Source organism: Trachurus japonicus, chromosome 3 (assembly GCF_045865225.1).
Source record: "Trachurus japonicus isolate A0001 chromosome 3, Traja_1.0".
NCBI lineage: Eukaryota > Metazoa > Chordata > Actinopteri > Carangiformes > Carangidae > Trachurus > Trachurus japonicus.
Window position 1 is genome coordinate 30,889,571 of NC_140909.1, and position 20,701 is coordinate 30,910,271.

At 41.5% G+C, this 20,701-nt stretch overlaps 1 protein-coding gene across 3 annotated transcripts in view; it reads right to left on the minus strand.

Annotated features, from left to right (window-relative positions):
- The window catches only part of LOC146990156 (multiple epidermal growth factor-like domains protein 11), a 160,744-nt gene that overhangs the window by 85,148 nt on the left and 54,895 nt on the right, over nt 1-20,701 (minus strand). The window lies entirely within an intron of this gene.

Genomic DNA, 20,701 nt, shown 5'->3' on the forward strand with positions numbered 1-20,701 from the left:
CAGCGGCCAAACAGCCAGACACTGAGGCATATCCAGCCAGCTCCTCTCTCCTCCTGTCTGGGAAAGTGAATTTTTATGGATGTGAAACATCATTATGTTTTTACAGCTTAATTCAGGACCGCTTGTTTGTTGATAATCCCCCACCCCCCCAACTCTACATCTAGTCCTGACCTGGGCATTTTACGCTCCATAGGCAAGATAATTTACTGGTGAGGCTTAAAATTCAATTATCCTAACTTGCTTTTATTGTGAAAATGCCTGTGTAACATGAGTTTGCTTCCTCCTGTTACACAGCCACCTCCTCAGTGCTCGGCTCGGCTAAAAACATGTCAGCTAGCCTAATCCTCCAGTCAGCGCCCCTGACCAAAGGCACTGGCTCATAATCTGGAGTTGGTCCCCGGGCGCCGCACCGTGGCTCCTCAGGGATGGGTAAAATGCAGAGAAAGAGTTTAACTGTACTAGCTGCATACTGTATGTGACAAATAAAGTACCTTTACCTTTACATGATCGATGTGAGTGGTGTTTGAGGGCAGTCACCTGCTGAGCCTCAGAAAACTTTCAGAGTAGGTCGTGTGATTGGACATTTTCATAGTCACCTATTGCAGATGAGCTCTGAATTAAAGCGTGTCTAGAGTTCCTACTAAGTCATGGACACCAGAGGTCAGAGGTGAAACTGTGTGCTCAGTTCACAACCAACATGTGGCTGTGTAAAAAGACGAGGACGTCGCTTCACACAACACGCAGAGAAAACCAGAAATTAGTGGAAAGATGTGAAGGTGAGGAGCACAGAGGTGCTCTTCGCAAAGATACAAAAGCTGACAAGACGTGCTTCTTAAAAAGTTTCATGCAGTGAGGCAAGGACAGAACTGCTCTGTATTGGCCCACAACATTTCCGTGAAGCAGAAGACTTTTTCTGATGACCAATACTTTGACACCAAATTATATTAAAAAAAGACAAAAAAAAAACCATCAGGACGTCTGTGTCGGTTGTTGTTAGTGTTATGAGCTCGATGAGGTGGAAGCATGTAAGCATTACTCCTCTCTTAAATGATCAAGAAGACTGATGATTACAGGTGTAGACAACCTAGCTGTTACTAGCTACAGGATACAGCACACAACATAAATGGTTTCATTTGAATTTAGTAACTCTGACTATTACAAGCAGGACATACGCTGGCTAACCAGATGTCATTAAAAATGTATGACACAGCCAGAAGGGGAAAACAACACCTGAACAGGCATAATGTTAATACTGCCAAATTTCCCAGATGAATTCAAGGTGGGAGTAAAGTTAATGCTTTTTTTCCTGTTTTTCTTACTCTTCTTTTGTTGTTTTTCTACCCTGAATGACCAAGACAGATTTGCTCACTCACATGATGAAAGATGCAGCGTGTCACTTCAAACAACCTCAAGAGAGCAGGTAAAATGTAACGAGCAGGTGAGAGGGTCAGGCACTGGCAGAGACATCTCCATTAGTAGGCCTCTCCATTTCTTAATAGGCTTAGTTACATTATGTTGTTTGTGTCAGCTGATGTAATACTTCAAAATGTAAGTAAAGAGGAGAAAAAATTGTAAAAGTTCAACATTTAGTTACTTTTCTAAGGAAAACATATTTTATAAAAACAGATGACAGATGTAGTCTGGCTGCTAATTTGTTTGTTTACGCTCACATTGTCTGTGCAGTCCGTTGTGTTTAGTCTCTTTCAAACTGTTCACCACTGGTTTGACATGTAGTAGCACCGGAATCATGTAGAATCTGCCCAAATGTGTTGGTTTAATTTTCTAACACGTGAGGATAGAGCCCCTGACTTCACCGGGACACGTGTGTCCAACATTATAAACTCACTGACGTTTGAGCACTTTGTTTTCCACCAGACAGACGGTGGCTTTGACTGTGTGGCTAGCTGTAATTTTAAAAAAAAAAGTGGAAAGTGCTAAAGGATAATTTTTCTTACACTCACAACAGGGTAAAAAAAAAATATATACTATATGCTTCTTGGCTCAGGGCTCCGTACTGTAGAAGCCGGACTTCGAAGCACCAAACAGCGTCTTGCAGAGAGCCAATCATCCCTCAGGGCTCGTGGTGAAATTTGATTAAAAAGTTTGTTGGTAAATTAATTTTGACCAAACACGAGGGGCATGCTGATGTGGCTGTAGCCGTTAATTGGACTTGGCAGTGGGGCAAGTCCACTTGTCAGCATTGTGTGTGTGTGTGTGTGTGTGTAGCAGTGTTCGTGTTGAGCAGGACAATCAGTGTCCCTTTAGAGTGTGTATTATCACTGAGGGCCTGAATGAAGTGCCAGGATAAACATCCAGAGGAGGAGCAGCGCACACACCTACACCTACACACACACACACACACACACACTAATGACTTTCGATGACAGCAGTGTGTGATACATAACAAGCTTGTACACAGTAAGAGCACACACTCTTTTCTACTATACATTCCTTTGATCCTGATCTCCATACAGTACGTTCAGCCTCTTTCATTTTAACTAATTATACATTTTATGATCCTTTTCTCTTTCCCCTTCTCGTCACAGCGCTCCTTGTGTCTCTCCTGATAAACTCACTGTATCACTCCTGCACTTAATGACTTGCTGAACTCGGCCAGTTGGGTAATGAAAGATCCACGTTGTCATAAGACGCCGGCCGTCTCCTGGAATGGGCTTCAGAGCAGGATGAAGCCCGGCGGACACCAGCGGCTAATGGCTGCTGACCCCTCAGACTCACCCCTCTCCAACCATGGCAACAGGTATAAGCTGCCTAATGAACTTGATGCTAATGAAGAGCAGTGGGACTTCACAGTAATCTATTGCCAGGGAAAGCGATCTGGACTCAAACTCACCGTGCTGTCGTGACAGAGCAGCAGGCTCAGAGTATTAAACTAGAATCTGTAAATATCCATCAAGTGATGAATTGATCAGACTTTTCGTTTGCTTCATTGGAGCTGGACCATAACAACAAATGCGTTTTGCAGGATTCATAATTAATGGCTGGATTCAGTCAACTGTATTCTGTAAGAATTGGTCAACGCTTGGTGGTTGAGGCACAGCAGCACAGCAGAGAGAAGGTTCACTCCCCGTCTGTGGGCAGACTCTGGTTTTGGTTACATGTAAATAATGTGTGCGACTCTGGCTGTGTTATGGCTGGTGAACGAGTGTGTGCTCGCGTCTATCAGCGGGAAACTAGAAGCCACAGCACTGGGTAATTACAGCAGTGCACCAGAGCGGAAAACAAGAAGAAATCAAAGAAGCGCAGAGATAAAGATGAGGTTAACAATACCTGCACATTGACGAGAGCAGCTCCGATTAGATAGAAGGTTGCTTGCACAGAGGGACATAAGGGACATAAGGGGAAAAAAAACCTTTGGCCCCGAGACCCAAGGATAAACAAAAAAATATATATGAGAGGAATATGTGAGGGAATAAGTGCGACTGGTGAGTTTTCATAGATGAACTCATCAGTCTGCTGCTGAAAGAAGGACTAGACGGAGGCGGACTGGGCCAGCTCAGGAAAATCCTCTACATTGTGTTGTGTTGTGTATTCACGTATTCTGCAACCTTGTAAAAGTTGTGAGTGGACATGAGCACCTGAGCGTAAAGACGGCAACAACAGCCAGACCGAGTTACCTTCCATCCATGTTGCTATGGTTCCTGGAAAAGAATAGTCATATTCCACTTGAAAGATTAAATATACTCTTGGAAATGGATTTAACACCTTTCTTGAGATCCGATTGCTCTATGTGACCTATATGGACACCTCGCCAGCCTCTGTAGCAGATCTGACATAACAAGGTTATCAGACCTGAATTGACTGGTCGTACAGCATCTCTTCAAATTCACCATTTGAAACTGACCACCTCCTTTTGCAGAGCGTCTGTCTTAGTTTGGAATGGGAATTAACTTGGAGTAAGCTGTGCTGATGTCCACTCCCACAATAACAGATGAAGTCCCTCCCTTAATTAACCAGTTTACATTAGTAAACACTGCTCGAGTCCTGTCTTTGTGTATGTTTGTGGTCAGAATAACATGTGTCTAACCAGTTTAAGAGCAGGAAATTATATGCATTTAACCCCTCTCTCTGCTCTTATTATTAACTTTGCTCTGTTTGCTCAACCTCAGCTTCCAGTTTCACGCTGCATTTAAGTTGAAGTTTAAAGTAACACAGCAGTGTGAGTCCTGTGGTCTAAATGTACAGTACCACCACTGAAGTCCTTGAAACAGTAAATAACAGGTGAGTGAGCCCCGGTGTCTAAGTGTAATAAAGGTAATCTTCATGAAAGGCCACACTGCACATCACCGTTCCCCAGGTCTTTAGTTTCCCATTGAGTCTGTAGCAGCCTATCAGCTCCTGACTGGGGCTTAGTTCATCCTTTCCTACAGTGAATGGCCTCCAGGCAGCCTCCACTTTGTTCCCTCTTGTCTCCCAAAGGAGGGATGACCTTCCCATCCCATTCAGGATTGCAGAGTCACCGCCTCGGTACCGGTGGGGATTGAAAAACTCATCTCGTCAAGAAGCATGTCACGTCCGTCTCTGCCCTGCCTCCCTCTGTCTTCCCCCAAATCACACCTCCACTTCCTCGTCTTGCTCCTGTGTCCTTTCAGAGAACTTAACCTCTTACACCTGCTGCTTTTTTCCTCCTACAAGTTATTTACCTGGTAATATCTCACAAACAAGCATTTTCCACAAGCAATCTAAGTAAGATGAGAAGTGGCCGGGAGCACGTTACCGTCTGTAAATGTTTCTGATTGATGAAGATGATTAGGTTTTATATTGAGGTCTTTTTATACTTTTATCACTAATCTTTGATTACTGATGAAAAGCTGATTGTTATTGACAGTACAATATAAAAGAAATGATATTTAGAATCGAGCATTGGTATGTGAAAGTAATTCAAATTCAAGAGAAGTAAAACAAGATGACTTAAAAACAAAGAACTGGCAACTCTATTTATGAAGGTGACACAAACACACGCACAAACAGAATATCATGCACTCAGAAACAGACCTTCAAAAAAGTAGTAAGGTCATAATAATCTATCTAATAAACAGGTTTTATGTGATCAAATAGAAGTAGATAAGTTGTGAATTGAAGTTATAAATAAAGTTAAATTTGACAAATAATCTGAACTCAAGGTGTATTTAGTGTCCTCCTCCCCTATACTGTAGCTTTCGACCACAGCTGTCAGGCTTCATCCAGTGTGCTAGACAGAGTTGTAGTGCCGCTGTTAACAGAGATCACAGTTAACCCATTCTGTGGGTTGAGTAAACACACAGTTTCTATGGTGACAGGTTTGCATAGACCAGTCGACTATGATCACATGATCATGTTAAGAACAAGATGCCGCATCAGACAAACATCCAGCTCACTGATATGAGGTGGAACCGACTCTGTTCTGTTTCTGTTTAAAGAGAGAAACTGTGAGAGGGGTGGAGGACGAATGAAAGAGTATTTTCATCTTAACTAATAAACAACTTAATTTACCACACAGGCAGCTGCTGCACACTTTTAGCTGGATGTTGTTGTTCCAAGCCACTCTAATGTCAGTATGGCAACTACCATTTCATTTTCTTTTAATTGTTCTTATTCATTATTTGTACATGAAATACACTTTATTCATGATTAGATGTCAAGTGATTAAAAATTTAGATAAATCTCAACTACACCTTTGTTGTCAAGTAATTTCCAAAATTATAACAGGAAGACAACTAACTCTCTTAACTAACTAACTCAGGGCTAAAGCTGGAGGTGAACTGTATGGTTTTAGAGCGGGGTTTATTTCACTCTCATACTGTTTGTTTGAGTTCAACCAAAGCTCAGGATTTATGTCTCACACTATTCAGTCCGATCATCAGCAGCGACCTGAGTGCTGGAACTGTACGTGTTTAAACAATGCTAACAAGACAAAAGACGTTACTGCTTTGATAATAGTGTAAAAACCTCAATAAAAGGCAACATCTTCTTTTCTCATTCATATTTGCCATGATGGGAGGAGGAGGAAATATCAAATAGAAAGCAGCTGTTACCACAGCAACACCAACCAGACCTCCATATTTTCCATCCAGCATTGCGTTGCTATGGCGTCTTCTGACGTTCAGTTCAGCACTCTGAGGAAAAAAAGGCTCTGACATTGAGAAATGGACTCGTGGCTCTGTGACAACGTCGAGAACCACGAGTCCTGACGTCGGCCAACATTTCTGACGTGTCAGAAATCCATCAGGTCCAATCCGACCAGGAACAGAGAGTTCAGCCCTCAGTGCCCTCTGTACAGTGCACGACCAACAACGCTCAACAAAGCTGAAATTACACCTCACTCTATAATGAATCGTGTGGTTTAAAAATTTACTCTAAAAACAGGCTGTTCACTGACAAAGGTTGGAAGCAGATGCCTGTGAAAGCTGCGGAAAAACCTACAGTAAGGAGTGGCCCCTGAGTTCAGATAATGATTTAATCAACAGTTTTAAATTACAAGGATAAACACTGAAACTTCAAGGCCTGAGGAGGGAGGGGCCGTCACCTCAGCATATACGGCCTACAGTAGATCATCAGAGTGGGTCAAGTTTAAGACTAGCTGCTCTTTGACTGGGTGACGGTGGGATTTAAAAGAGGCTTAAGTTAGGTCGAGGTTAAAGGTTGGTGCCACATGTCAGAGTTTTCTGATATCGGAGCCTGATCTCTGGTGCAAGGCTGAGTAAGATGAGTGTTAACTGTCTCGCTGCCACACCCTGTCTGTGTCATTTCCTTCTGCTGAGGATGCAAATCCTAAAAATGATCTATGGTTTAATTTTTATAAAAGCCTCAGTAATTCTGTGAAACAGCTGGACACTGCAGTTTTAATCAAACCACACTCCAATGGGGAGTTTGTTGGGAACTGGTTTTGGAGACAGTGGAGGCTTATAAAAGTAGAGGTGTCCAGGATCTAAACCTCCTGTCGTATTATTGGGCGGCTCAGATTAGCATTCCAAGAAAATCCCCCAATCCTCGGGGTCACAGCAGAAAATGCCACTACATTTCAATTACCACTGAGGCTCTATCTGAATTCTGATACATTGAAAAAAAGTGCAAAAAAAATCCTATAACCCATTTGTTAGGAATAATTTAAGAGTCTGGTACAAAATACAAGCACACTTAAACTCCATGTCAGATTTATCAGGTTTAGCTCCAGTGGGGAGAAAACGTAGATTTCCTCCAGGCAGAGGTGACCCCAGCTTTAGACTCTGGGCAGAAACAGGGATTAGTAAAGTTATGGATATGTATGACAACAATGATATCAAGGACGTGCAAAGAATTTTATAACATCCCCTCAAAACACTTTTTCAAATATCGACAAATTAGGAGATTTACATTTAAACAGCCCCAGTGTAGACCTCCTCCAAGGTCAGGTAAGATCATTGTCATGGTCATGTCCACCTTTCCCTTATCTATGTAATGGTTCATCTAAATAAAACTTTTGGTTTAGCAACTCAAATAACTGGATTTAAAAACTTTCTGTATTATAAACAAAAATTATTCCAAAAATACTTTTAGGACCAAAGCAGATTTATTTTATTCCTTATCTGGATGCTATGACTTCTTAGTCCCACATGCAAAAAATACATTGGGTGTTGTCTCTGTTTGTGAGAAATTAACATTTATTCTGTCACACTCAGGAGCAGAGCACAAAAAAGTACAACAATGTGAACTGTAGAAACACATCACGATGAATGTTTGAATAAAGTTGGTAGTAAAGAGTTTCTGAGTGTCAGGGAACAAACACGCCACAAAAACACAAATCAGAAGCAGAAGCAGAGGCAGAGTTACACTGTGATGGATCTGTATGGATTTTGTACAGTGAAGCTGCAGAGTGGCACCGGGAGATAAGCTCGGAGGAGACACACAGAGGAGCAAGGAGAGGGAACAACAGCAGAGGGAAAACACTGGCTACACATTATGATGCTGCTGCACACCTTGACAAGCTTTATGCCAGCAAGACGCATCGTGTAAAATTTGGCACTTAGGCTTTGAGAGGAGGCAGCAGAGGCAAATACATCACTGTAACTCTATGAACGTGTTAGTGTGTGTGTGTGTGTGTGTGTGTGTGTGTGTGTTGGCTTCATCTGCATGGGTCCAGCTCTGATAAATGGATGTCTGTGCAGAATGGTGAGTGAGTGTCCGTGTTGTTACCTCAGTGGTTCCCACAGGAACCAAGTCGACCTTCACGTATTATAATATTTATGGGAAGTACAAAGAGCTCAAACATGGATGAGTACAGCGCATTGTTGCTTTACACAGAGTGGAATCTGAAAGAGTTTGACCCAGGGGTTATGGATTGGAAAACCATATCTTATTAAGATATTACTTAAATGAAAGTATGACTGAGGGACTGGAAAAAGAAGACAGTGAAGGCTGGATCACAGCAACAAGGTTTAACTTTTAAACTACATTGAATCATTGTTTGTTGGAATTCTGTTGCATCAAAATACTGTCAAAATTATAAAAGATTGAACTCATTGTTCCGTTTAGTTTTCACTTCACAAAAAAAAAAAAAACTTAAAGCTTAAAAAAATAAAAAGCATTCAGAAAATTTTCAAGGACAAAATTAATAAATGGCACAAAAGAATTGTTCAAATAAGAGACATTATTATGTCTTCCCCATGTATTTATATGTGAATGTATGATTCCTAGCAAAATTGTGAAAAAAACACGCACATCAGGTAGGCCCAGTTGGGATGGGTGCTGGATAAAGGAGGGAATACTAGAAACAAAGGAAAAAATCCACACACCATATAGGAGCTCCCTTTCAAGGATTTAATAGCGTGACGTTTCGAGCACAATGCTCTTTTTTATTTTACACAGCAGTTTGAAAAAGAGCATTGTGCTCAAAATGTCATGCTTAATCCTTGAAAGGGAGCTCCTAATGTAGACTCTCTATGCCCTCCTTGAAAAACAAACACCGACTGGCTCCATGTGCTCAGTTCTGCTAATTATTTAAAGACAGTACACCCAGTATAAGAGACACCAACAACAGCATTCTTTTGCAGGTAGCTCACATTGAGAGGCATGTTAATGTAATGTGCTGGAGCATCATCCGTCTCTATGACAACAAATGGAAAACCGGCACCAAACTCGTTGTTTATGGCTGGGTGAAACACGGACAGAAGAGAACCTGAGAAGGACCTGATTGTTGCCACATGGAGCCACGGCAGCTCGACGTGTTTCAGGGCTGAGCTGAGGTTATCTGGGTCCAGGCCGAGCTGAGAGCATCGCCCTCAGTTTGGCCAAATGAAATGAGATTAAAAGCAAACACTTCAGATAAAAACCCTGCTCCAGCCGTGCTCCTGTGATGAACACAGACTGTTCTTGTGTGTTTGCAGCCATATTTTGTTTTCGAACCTCAGCTGTTAGTACCTTATGAACTGCTCCTGTGGTCAGGTAGGTAGAGTGAAGGTGGACTATCATTCGGCTTTGAATATGATTGTAAAGCTTTGCATTAGTTCTCATATGCATACATCAGCTCTCATTCACGTTGAATATTAGAAAATAATATCTATAAGAAAAAAATCTGTGCAAAAAAAAACGATTTAGCTTTTGCTATATGGCTGCAGTGCATCAAACTAGAAACACAGCACTGACATTCAGAACAATCTTAATGGAAAACGTATTAGCTAACAATTTCTTGTTCACACACCCAGTGCACACATAACAGGATTAGTACTGATTTGTTACAGTCTGACAATATACACCAATTAGCCATAACATTAAAATGTATGTGTAACTTTATCTTCATCTTATTTTTTTCTATAGTTCTGAGGGTTGTGATTGGGAAGATTAAACCCTGGGTTCACGAAAATGTGTATTTTTATATTCTTTACTCTTTTTTTTTTGCCATAACCACAACCTTGACCAAGCCTTAAACTATACATTTGTTGCCATGTGCCAGTGTAGGATATATCCTAGCTCTTTAACCTTGATGGTGTAACTACATACTAAAATAAATTGTATTTGATGTTTCATTTGCATAATCTATGCAGTGAAATGAAGGTAAGTATTAATAAAACTAACATGACTTTAATAAAAGTCAGAGGACAGACATAATCACTACTGATCAAAATGACTCACTTCTTAAACTGTCCATGTGGCAGCTTCTCTACTTAATTATTGAATCTTTATCATGTTCAACTGCGTCTTTGCGATGCTCATCCACTATCTCATCCTTCTTGCTCTCAGGAATCTCTCTCATCACAACAATTGTCCCTACATGATCATTTCCATCTGGGTTTGTCCTTATCTACTACTTTCTCTTCTTCTTCCTGTGTCTGCTCTTTTGTCTTTGCCATCACATCCTTGTCTTCCTCTCGTTGCCTCACCACTCCTCTGTCTAAGCTCTTTATATATCTCTTGGCAAAGCAACAAAGTTCTTCCACTGGGCTGGTGTTTGAGGAGGTGGCCGAAGCTCACACTCAGCTAATCTGGTTAGCTACACTAGGAGACAATGCAGAGAACACTGCTGTGGTCTTCTCTTCCTCATTCAAGGGCAACCTGGGTCATTTTACCTGTTTTCTTTTATTGTACATTGTTGTTCTTTTGACTCGATTGATTATTTACCATTTAGCTTCCACCTAGATTAAATTATTAGGTTTATTCATTGATTGATGATCTCTAGCCAGAGACCTTTTTTCTTCATTTACTCTTTTGTTAGTTTTTTTTTTTGGTTTATTTGATAATAAACAAGGATTAAAGGTCCCATATCATGCTGTTTTTCAGTTGTCCAACCACATTATTGTCCCCAAATCAATCTGCAGCTCTACATCTCAGCAATCTAAAAGTGTCTCTCCAGAGCTCTCCTGAGAACAAGCCATTTCTGTGTCTGCACCTTGAAATGCAAATAAGATGTGTAAACCACGCCCGGGGGGTGGGGGGGGTCACACGACTGCCGCTGTTACGGAAATGTCTCACCGGACGGAGCTCACGTTTTTCCAGACTGGCCCAGGGGGAGGATAAGGAAGTACCGGGAGGTGGAGTCACTTGAGATCAGCGCTTCGTGACGCCAAGCTGCACAGCACTTCCAATTCCCTCGTTTGGAGACACGATCTCAAAAAAAGTGTAGCAATCAATTAAGGGAGTGAACAAAACCACTACAAAACCAGTAGAAAGTGGATTTTGCATAATATGGGCCCTTTACTTATTCTAGATACCTTCAATGTAGACACGGGTGTGCATAGCCAGCAGCAACATGCTTACCTGGCTCTTAATGCTTGCTGCAGTCTCCGTCTCCGCAACCAAAAACCTCAAAAACGTTGGTTCAAAAAGTCTACTTCCCAGAAGGAGTTTTTGAAAATATCAGTTTTTAAGGACCTAAAATGCCATTTAGGTGTGGACGCATAGTATCTGGTTTCCGCCGTAAACGTGTGGACATCTCTGAGTCTGAGTCCGGGTCTGACTGAGGCACAAACTGTGGCAGGGTCAGTTGTTTCGTCCTCTAACTGTATTGATGCTCTCTGCTCTCTCACCTGGAGTCAGCAGGTGGTGGGCAGAGCTCAAAGCATCATCCAGGTTTAACAATCAGGAAGTCAGAAGAGATGAGATCAGACACAGTTTTTATACTGTATGTGAAACCAAAATAATAATCACAGCAGATGATGTCAACATCCTCTGATAGAATGAGCTTTAATGGGCTGGACGAGAATGTAGCCTACTGCAGAAGTCTTGGAAGGGACTACATCAGTACATCAGTTACACACTGAACCTAATGAACTGCAAACTGAGAGCTTGGTTTTTGGATATATTAAGAATGTATCCCTAATTCACCAACCACAGCTGGGTTTTATCTGGATCTACTTCCCTCTGTGAATAATTACACCAAACCTCTCTCTATAATAGTGGAGGCTCCGCTTTACTCATTAGTATTAGAAGAGCAGGCGCCGATCCACCTATCAGGATCCTGCGCTGTGAGACATTAAACTTTCAAATTCATTCAGCACATGCCACTGTTGACAACTTAACCACAGTTATTTTACAAACATCACGCTGCTCTCACCCTGAGCCATAGTTTATTAGAAAACAAAACAATGTGGGACCATAATCTGCTACCGTTGGCAGGATTTGTTTCCTCTGACCAATCAGTAGAGAGTGTGCATGAAATAAAACACAGCCAGTGTAAGCACAGGCTCAATATCCCCATGGGGGACAATGACAATTCAGTCTCACTGTGCAGCATCTTTATAGCAAATCACATTCTCCCACAAGTAATGAGCAGATGACAAATTCTATTGTAGAGATGTGAGGATTCAGTCTTCACACTGTGCTGTATTAATCTGAGATGGGACATTGGAAAAAAGATGTGTTTTTTTTCTCGTTTTTTAATTTATTTTCCACTCTGTGTTCGTGTGTAAGATTTATTTCACCATTACAATAAAGCAGAGGGAAATAAAAGGAGGCTGATGGGTGGACGATAGCTGCAGCACATTAAAGACAGGAAGTCAGCCAAACTTCCAGAGTGACACACTTAACTCTTCTTGTGTTTATCTTTGCTCCTCTTCTTAAACAGGGACATTACTGTGCAGTCAATACTTTATCCTCCCTGTCCCCTTTAGTCTAAGTGCTGGAGGATTTACCTCACCTCCCTGTCTCAGCTTGGCCTCAGTCCCCCGGCCCCCAGGCAGCAATAAAAAGAGGTAAACAATGAGACTGAGAGCACACCAATAATAAAAAGGGGGTCTAAGGGGGTTGTTTGAGTCGTTAAGTGTCAATGGCCCTTCGAAAGCCAAACTATCCCGCAATCACACACGCTGCACTGGACTCCCACAATATCAGGGCAGGTAGTTTGAAGACCTGATGGTGGAAATGAGACTGATATTGAGATGCAATACCTTCATTTCAGGTCCAAGGGTGCAATCAATACAGGTCTTATTGTTCCATAAAACAACACTGACCTAAAAGTCTCAGTAGCGTCTGACAGAGCAGCTGATCAGTGACCATGACTCACTGTTTACTGACATTTCAGCTGCTCACACTTTTAGCATTCAAGACTCATTGTGGTCCTCCATCATCTCATCAGTGTTCAGCTTCCCGGTCAGTTGGACACTTGTCTTCAAGTCTCAGAGGACAGTCTCACACATCCTCTGATTTGAGACTGTCCTCTGGTGAAAATGGACTACAGGTCATCTCCGTCCAAACCATCACAGCTGACTGAGGAACAGCAGTTTTTCTAACCCTTCTCCCTCCCTACCCTGCCATGTGCATTTGTTTTCAACGAAGCCAGCGAGAAGGCAATCCATGGAGTGGTGGATAACGTTATATATGGTACTTGTAAATAGAGTTGCACTTACATAGCGCTTTTCTAGTCTCTGGGACCACTCACACACCAATGATACATAGGGGGCAAGTGTAGTGCTGGGCGGTATACCGGTTCATACCGAATACCGGTGATTTTTTCTTTTATGATATTAATTTTTCATATACTCCAATACCGGTGAGTGTGTAGCGTACAAAACGTTGAGAACACAGAGCGGCGGAACGTCGCGCCGCGGGACATTGTACCAAACAAGCTGCATGCCTGGGTTATCGGTGAATAACATCAGAGAATTTCTAATATTGAGGAGAAGTGCCACTCTCGTCCAACTTCCGGGTTTTCGGAACACGTCTCTGTCCATGTGGGGGCGCTCACAGGCGAGTGCAGAATGAATGGGAGTCAATGGGGATACACCCCTAAAAATCCACTTTTCTCTGGAAAAAATTTTTTGTCAAGTAATTTGAATATTATTATCAAAAGACTGAAGCAATAAAAAGCACTTGGCTGAATCTTGGATTTTTTAAGTTCACTTTTCTGTTCTAAAAAGCTGTTCAAAAAACATGATGACGTCACAGACAAGAGGTGCTGCTTTACGGTAATTTCTGAGTCACCTCAGAGCACGATGACAGCCCGTCCAGCCCGTCTACGGAACCGCGGACCGCAACCATGTTATATAACATAATAATAATAATAATAATAATAATAATAATAGAAACATTTAATGCAGACGATCGGTTCATTGTAAAACATTTATTTATTTATGTAAATATGGTGAACGTAGGCTACAGAGCCCCCAGACAGCACTGCTCTCTGTCCAATACACACATGAAGCTTCACTTTTCATTCAAACAATAAACTAATGCTACTGCTACAATTGTTAGATTTCATCAATGAGACCAACATTTATCTCCTAAAAAGAATTTAACCAGCCGGTGATAAACCTCTAAAAACCTACAGGTAAGTTAATTAGCGACCGTTTTCTCCGCCGGGATCGACGACAGAGGTAGGCCGACCAAGCACGTCAGCAGACCGGCTGCTGCCGCTGTGATGTCCCGGTCATTGCTCCACAGGTGCAGCTTAACTTCTCCGAAAACATCGGAGCACACTTCTAAACAGCCGTCATTTGGATAAACTGACCGCATGTTGGGGAACTAAACAGTTACTTTCTCGCTTGAAAAAATATTAAAAGTTAATGAAGTGCATAATAACACCGTTACAGAAGGAAATAAAACAGCTTTTTTTTACAGCTATATTGTGTCATCAGGTGGGATTTCTGGTCGTAAATAGTCGCAAGTCCGTCACTGACCAATCAGCATTCATTAGCAGAATGCTAGCGTTTTATGGGCAACAACAGCCCAACCTGTAGGAAATCGAAACGACAAAACTTCTCAACAATTTCACTTTTAACCTATAATCCATATTGATCTTGCAGAAAATACAACAATATTTGCGATTTTTTGACTATTACCAGGTGAAAGGGACAAATTTAGCCTTCTAGCTCCATAGGGCCCCATTCATTCTGCACTCGCCCGCGAGCACTCCTAGTGGAATTCTGGTGGAACTGCAACCAAGTTTGATATAATGGGGCTAATGGAGAGTGGCAAGATTTGTGATGATTTTATTTTATTTTCTGTGACAATCTAGCCTATTGATAGCGCCGCCTATGGTGGCAAGACTCATCAATAGACCTTGCTGGCACACGTGACTTTGACAGCTGAAAGCGCGATGCATTCTGGGTAAATACGGCACTGAAAACGATTTGCCTCGTTGTTTACAACTACTGCTGGGTAGAAAACCAGCATGACAGATGAGAATTTCGCTATATCTCATTTTTCACGTCACTATATCGCCGTTTAGACTAATCTGATGTTTGTAAAGTCTATAAAACCAATGTTTGGACAAACATTACTATTTCTGTGTGCACGTTTTTGTAATTAGTCATGGTTATCATAGATTAGCCAGGCTAACGGTTACCTGTTTAACTTTAATAACTCAGTGACTCAATAAACGGTCCATGAAAAAATATTTTTTCCAGCGGATATCTTAGTTACAACATCACTGAGCTAACTGGAGTAGTTTCATGTCATGTCCGACAACGGGAGGGTTTTAACAGCTGACATCCTGATGTTAGCTTTGCTACCGTCGTTAGCTTAGCTACCGTTAGCTGTCCCTGTCAGCTGCAGCCACTGATGCTTTCTAGACACTGTGATTCCCCCCAAACTGAATAAATACAACACATAGCAACACAAAACACACACATAAATATTAATGTTTCTTCAACCATTTCAGATTTGTGTAAACGGTGATAGGGCGTGAAAAACATGATAGATATAGCTAAACTCTTGTTCGTTACTACTGTTCTCATTCAAATTACGTGCTGGTTTTCTACCGGGATCATCGGACATCATGCAGCACTACAGACACAGTGATCAATGGACTAGTGCTGCAGATTTCTCATTCCCCACCTGTTTGATTCAGAGTGTAACGGGATGATGAATGAAAGGGCAACATGAAGACAGATAAAACTCCGCTCGTATCAGCTCTATATCACGCACTGAGCTGATTTTATATTATTATAGCCTATATCATTATCACATATCATTGAGGTTTCAATTTGTCCAATCAGACTGACCGTATGTATTCAACCAAGACCAAACTCAATGTAATTTTGCGTTCACACCAAGTGTCAGAATTTCCAAAAGCCGCACAACCCCATAATGCATTGCGCCGAATTAGGCTGTTTACGTCACAGCAGCAAGCTCTATAGACTGGCTCTGATAACATGCACATGAGAAAATGTCACAGACACAGAGAAACTTATAGGCTACCAAAAAGAGGAGACGTGTCGGTTGTGTGGAAGTACCTCGGCTTTAAAAAAAACAACCATAATCTGTAAATGTGTTTTTCTTTTACTAAAAAAAAACCCAAGTCTCCCCCAGACCAGATGGTTTAACCCAACCTGGCATTTGCCGGCATCGCCTGTCAATCAAACAATGGAGTCGCGGTTGATGTGTAGCAGCAGCGCTGCTGAAAAAAAGGCGAAACCAGCGCTGGTAAAATCTCGACAGTATTCAGAAGAATGTGTGATGAAGGGATTTACGTCCACGAGTTGCAACCCACTCGAGCCATCGTGTGGGTTGCACGTCATGTCAGTGAGCCTCCTGACTGCTTCATGAGGAAACTTTGAGAGAGATTTTAAACGACAGCATCGAAGCGATCAACTTCATAAAATCAAGGCCACTAATGCAGGTGTGTTTCACTGCCTCAGTTAACACAGACAGAGAGAAGTCCTCTGGCTCTCAACCTGTTGGAGTTATGATCTGAAGGCATACCTCTCTGATTGAGCACAGTCCCCCCATGCCACCGTGTTCTAGGACACAGACTGACTTGCAAAGCAGTAGCCCTACTGTCTGGACTTTTTTTGTGTGTGAAGAAATGTTTATTTATAATTGATGTCATGAATTTTGAGAACAGATATTTATTAGATAGCATTTTAGATTGATGATTATTCTCATGTGCAAAAATCTTAATATATAATCAAGTTTACCAATTTACTGCAGTAATTATTCTCTAAATTATTAAAAAATGGGGTTAACACCCAGTCATGCATGAAAAAAAAAATACCGTCAAATATCGTGAAACCGATATAATTATGAAAAATACCGTGATATAAATTTTTGGTCATACCGCCCAGCTCTAGGCAAGCGTGAGGTCATTGTCTGAAGACTGGAGAAGCCAGGAATCCAAGCACTGACCTTCTGGTTAGTGGACGCCCTGCTCTACCTCCTGAGCCACAGCCGCCCATCATATTATGTTATACAATGTGTGTATTTGAGTAGTTTTATCTGTCATAAACAAGAGATTATAGAACACGGGGCGCGTTTGTGTTATGGCGCTGCCAAGATGAGATCTGGCACACGGGGTCGGAGGCTCTGATCTTGCAAAGTTGGTTTTCGGCCAAGAGACGCTAGGTGGAAGGCAGAGAGCCTCCATTCTCTATTGACAATTACTTTGTAGCTGTTTAATTAAGGTAAAAATCTTGCATAGTTCCTCTTTAAGTTATTATGTTACATTTCTTTTAACATAGCTTTTATTGTGCTTTGTGTAAATGTACTTTCTGTGTGACTTTGGCTGGATTTGATAGGCACATTTAAGCTGAAGACAAATTTCTGCCTTTCGAAAATGGTAGACAATAAGGAATTTTAGATTCTATTTATAACTGAAGAACAGCTGCAGAAAATGCTGAGGCTGATGAAGACAAATCAGGAAGTGACTGTGGGGCCAGGAATCAAACCCTGAATTGCTGACTCAGCATTTTGAGTCATAATATTGAAATAACAATTCATTTTGTCCAAAAAATAATTCTTATTAACGAAAATGATGTTACACTGAATCTGCCCGAGGTTCATTCTCATTTATTTTGTATATTATCAATGACTGTTTGAGTTTTTAAGGATCCTTGTCAAATAATACATATTTATGTGTTCTGCGCATTAAGACTAATCCAAACAGACAACTTTAAAATGTTATTATTAACAACTTATTGATAAATCTCAGAGAGAATGTGCACAGGCTCTGGTTGGTTTGGGCTGGATTTCTTTGGGGCCAATCTAAACTCTAGTGTGGACGCAGTCGGTTCAGAGGTGGATGAATGAGTTGTCAACACATGACTCTTTTCTCATTTCAAACTGATAATCAACTTCGACTGTGTTTATTATTGTAACCATGGTGGTCATGGCTCTTGACTCAGTGCACTTGCCACTTGTGCATGAAAAAAAAAAAAAAACTGAGCAGAACAACATTAAACTCAAAGACTAGAAATCACAACCTCGTCAACCAGTCAAGTGCTCGTAAATATGGTCAAAACCTCTCCCTCCTGAGTTACAGCATAGCAAGGTGTTACTGAGATATCACATTCATGAGACCTGAGCACATAAAGTAAGATGAAATACTGGCTTTCTTGGCTCAGACAGTGTCAATAAAAACCAGATGCAACAAAATCACTAGAAACATAAAGAGTAAATCATGACGAACATGTGACCGGCACAAGCTTCTACTGAAGAGAAGCAAGACGGCTGCAGGTGAGATCACGTGTGTGTGGACTAATGATGAAACACAGAGAAGAAATACATGTCCATTAAAGGTATAATGTGTAGGAATTCCCCCCATCTAGCGGTGCGGTTGCATATCTGAACGTATTCTTGATGTTGCATTCACGTGAAATGGGGCAGACATCTGACAGACAACAGACGCTGCATGTAACAGGATAAACAAGCGTCTATGTAAACAAGTGGTCCGCCAGCACCAGGCAAAACAATACAGGCCTGACAATATGTTGTCATGGTGATGTGGTATTGTTTACCTGACCCACGTTTTACCGTCTTTCTCTCATGGAGTAAAATGACATCTGGTTGGTTTGCCAACGGCATCATTCAGGTGTCTGACTGCACCTGAATGCAACACCAGTGCCTCCGTCCTTCCTCACACTACACAGTGGTGACAGTTTTAACAGGCCGAGCCCACAGCTCCGCTGAGTTTCCGTGGTTACCTACGGTCACACTGCCACTCAACGTAAAAAATGGCGATGCCCCCCCTTGTATATTTGTAACGACTTGTAACAACTCATTCTAAGGTACCAGAAAGCTTTCATTTGTATGCGGGTGTGATTCCATTTCAGTGAAATACGTATTTATGAAAGCCATATTCGATTTTTGCTAATAAAAGCCAAATAAGTTACACACTGTCTGGGGCTTTAAATTGTCTTTTCTTATTCTCAAAATGACTCCTGCTAGGGTTTGACTGGAGAATCAAAGCCAGCATCTGTTTACTTCTGAACTCCAGCTCAGACTGGATGGAAAACATTTTCCTTCCCTTGTGCAGATTCTCTGAAAATTCAGCTAAGGTTTGTTCTGCATTTGGATCTTTCGACTCTAATGTCCTTTTTACTTCTCTTCCAACATTCAAACATTCATACAGTAGGTACCGACGCTGGCTGACACCGGTCACAAAGCTGGAACAACAATAACATTAATCTTGTGCATGACGCTGACTCTTTGTCTTCATCGACCTATTTTAAAACAGAAGTGTGTGTGAATTTATTCAGTCTAGTCAGACTGTGACTGTCAATGGAGAGAAGAGTGAGAAAAGGAGGCAGAGTACAGAGTCAAAGGTGACTGTGGCTGAGAGGATCGGTGACTTAAGTCTGTCAGCGAGCTTCAGCTTTATTGCTGTCAGTGGAGACAACAGCATCAGTGCAGGATCTTCTGACAGCAGCCAGGTGGGAAATCAAAGTGTGGAGAAACAGCTCGCACCGATCAACAGCGAGCCAAGGTTCTGACAAGTGAGGTAATCAAACCGTCATCATCATCATTCAACGGCCACATCGTTTATTGATTGTTTAGTCTTTCAATACTCAAAACTGCAACTGAGCGGGAATAGGAATTCAGCACCAATTGTAAAATAATTTAATAACAACTATTTTTGGATTTAAAAACCATTCAGAGCTGAATTCTAGATGTTTCTCCTGCTGTGTAAAGACCTTCTACATCTATCTTAGTGCTGCGGCTGATCTGACTTTGAGCCTCCTTTGTCTAAGAACAAACAGCATGTTTGTGTTTGCGCATCAGAATTATGACCACCAAATAATAATAATAACTTGCATTTATATATAGTGTCTTTCAAAATACTCAATGCCCCCAAGGTGTGTGTGTGTGTGTGTGTGTGTGTGCACGTGGGGTGAGGGGGTGGGGGGTGGGGGAGACAAAAACTCTGCCTTCATGTGCCTGTATGAATTATCAGCCTGACCTCCACTGAGAAAATGTGTTTTCGTTGTTAACGTCACATGACGTCATGTCCCTTTGAAATCCCACACTCTGATCCTTATGCTCTGCCCCGTCACCACCAAACATTGAATGCTGCTGCTGCTGCTGCTGCTGCCGCTTTGACTAGTGCACAGGTCAGCTCCTGCATGCCACTAACTAGGGATGCACATTTTGAATTTTTCAACCAACCATTAACCGTTAAGTGATTATATTAAAATGCTCTATTGAGCATCTGTGACTACAGTAGGCCTGTGCCAATCGGCAATCTGATCGTCTCTTGGCCATTGAGAGAACGAAAGACGATGTTTTTTTTCTTGCCGATGTTATAAAACATCTCCCTTTCTCCCGTGTAAAAAGAAAAATACTGTATGTTATAATTTCTTCAAATGAATGGCAAATAGTAGCCTATAGATTATATCTCCTGTGTATCAAAAATATTTTATAACTTATTAAAATAAACAACAACAGCCAACAGATTAACAAAACATAAACACACATGATCCTCTTGCCACTGCAAAAAAACACTCCACCTCTGCTGATTTAAAATCAGTCAACAGTTTTTTTTTTTTAACAAAACTTTCAGACCTTAAAATAAAATAATCAG